The sequence below is a fragment of the Penaeus monodon genome, chromosome 9, assembly GCF_015228065.2.
Source record: "Penaeus monodon isolate SGIC_2016 chromosome 9, NSTDA_Pmon_1, whole genome shotgun sequence".
NCBI lineage: Eukaryota > Metazoa > Arthropoda > Malacostraca > Decapoda > Penaeidae > Penaeus > Penaeus monodon.
This window is the reverse complement of record NC_051394.1, coordinates 18,415,565-18,418,064: the sequence shown is the minus strand read 5'-3', so window position 1 is coordinate 18,418,064 and position 2,500 is coordinate 18,415,565.

The window sequence follows — 2,500 nt, the reverse complement described above, 5'->3', positions numbered from 1 at the left end:
AAATACAAAGGAAAACCACATAAGTACTGGGTCATCAATGCCCTGCCTCTGATATTACTTCCAAAGTTTACTGATATGGTAATAATCCATCATATGATGAATCAGCAGATTGTAGGCAATATAAAGTTGCTGCATGTCACTTATGCAAGGTCTTTATTCACGATTTTTAGTGTCATAACACCATTGTTTCAGTCGAGCTATACACTAGTTCCCAAATCTCTAAGAATGTAAGAAAAATCAAATGGAAATGTGTTTATAATCTTAAGTCTGAAATTGCGTTCATACATCACAAATAGAATTTCAGAATCCTATTGTATTTATTCGTTTTATAGAGAAAAAAAATCTAATTTAGCAGTTTAACACTGTGCTTCAAACACTTTAGATTGGCTACGTCAGTTTGAGGTGAAAGACTACTTTATCATTTAGATTAAATATCACGGTGTATCACAGGTTTGATCAACTTTTTTCTAAGAGGAGAAACTAGTGGCACATGTTTGTTGCAGCGAGATTAATGTATTAATACCAGTTTGTGTGTCCACCTCATTTTTATTTACTCCAGCTGACTACAAGAAGGACCAATCCATTTAGCCACGTCTAAAGATCTCTATATTCCTGTAGTAGAAGGGATGGTGTCTTCCTTATTTGCCATAGCTGCGATATGCGTGAAGGAAGTTCCCCCTTTATTAGTAAACAATACGTAAGTTTAGACATGCTTACGTGGGTCAAGCTCAAAAATGACATTATTTGCCACTGGCTCATTTTTCTCTTTTCCGATTCTTCATCTTGTGTTGATATATCTAATGCACCATTTCCTGGTGTTTTATAGATATTCATCTAGTAATACTTACTGTTGGTTCGTCTATAATTGTAACATTCTACTAATTCACAAGCATATTATGTGTGTGTGTGTGTGTTGTGTGTGTGTGTGTGTGTGTGTGTGTATGTGTGTTTTGTGCTTGTGTGTGTGTGTGTGTGTGTGTGTGTGTGTGTGTGTGTGTGTGTGTGTGTGTGTGTGTGTGTCAGCAAACGAATTGAAAGGTATTTCTTACTTCAATTTTACATAAAACTGTTCTAGGACGACTAGACAACGAAGCAGAATCCTTGTAAAAGAAACATGTTTATTTACAAACAAATATAATAAAAATAAACAGAAAACATATTGTCATATTTTGCTTGAGTAAGTTAAGTGAAGATGAATAACACCAGCACATTACGACAACAAATATAGCGATATTATAGGAGTTTGCTACAAGAGGACCGGTCTCTCAGACGCAGCCATTCAACAGAAAAACGTTGTCCATAATAGTTTTCTTTTGTTTTTTGTTTTTATCATAGCGATGCTCAATAACACGACTAAAATCCGTATTCTTACTTCCTTCGTCTACATAGTGTTGATGTAAGCAGCAGATAGTGGTGCAAATCTGTGGCCCTGGTTCCTTGATTATCCTTCAGAGAGATATGGTAGGTCGCGATAAACTCGGTGTGTGTGTGTGTGTGTGTGTGTGTGTGTGTGTGTGTGTGTGTGTGTGTGTGTGTGTGTGTGTGTGTGTGTGTGTGTGTGTGTGTGTGTGTGTGTCTGTGTGTTTGTGTGTGTGTGTGTGTGTGTGTGTGTGTGTGTGTGTGTGTGTGTGTGTGTGTGTGTGTGTGTGTATGTATGTATATGTATATACATAAATATATATAGATAAACATATATGTATATATGTGTGTGTGCGTGTGTGTTGTCTTGTTGTTATTGTTTTTCACTAGTGCGTTTGTTATCACAGAGACGTGGCTAAACTGTTTATCTCGGTTGACAGCGGTATAAGTCCTATAAAACCCAGGATGAAGTCTCTTGGCTAAACAATATTTTTACCGCCGTATTTAGTCTGCTAAGGTCGTGTTGATTTCAGGGCAGCCAAATTGTATATATATAGCCGTGGTTAATCTGTTAAGGCTTATTGTCAGCGGAAGACAAGACTAGAGAGGATATACATACATATCTAAATATCTAAATATTCTGGTTCAAATATTAATCCCATTCTAGTGTCTTTATTTTATTCAATATCCTGATGATACTTATTTACAATGGGCCGAGGACTCACATTAGGCGATTTTCAGTGGAGATTACGGTATTACTACACACTCTCACACACACACACGCATATATGTATATATATATATATATATATATATATATATATATATATATATATATATATATATATATATATATATATATATATTCAGTTATTTTCTTATGACACTAAGCAAATGGTACATAGCATAACATAGATATGATTACCTAAACTGAATACACATACAGAAACTTACACACACACAATGCGAAGAAAAGCTAAATGCCTATGTTTAAACCAACATATAATTTCTACTTGAAAACAAGTTCGCACTCGAGTCAGAAAGCTTGTCGTTGAGGGAAGAACGCTGCTCATTAGTAAACACAGGATCTAGATCAAAATTAACTCATCTCTTCAACTTGCAAACCACCTCCACCCGAGAA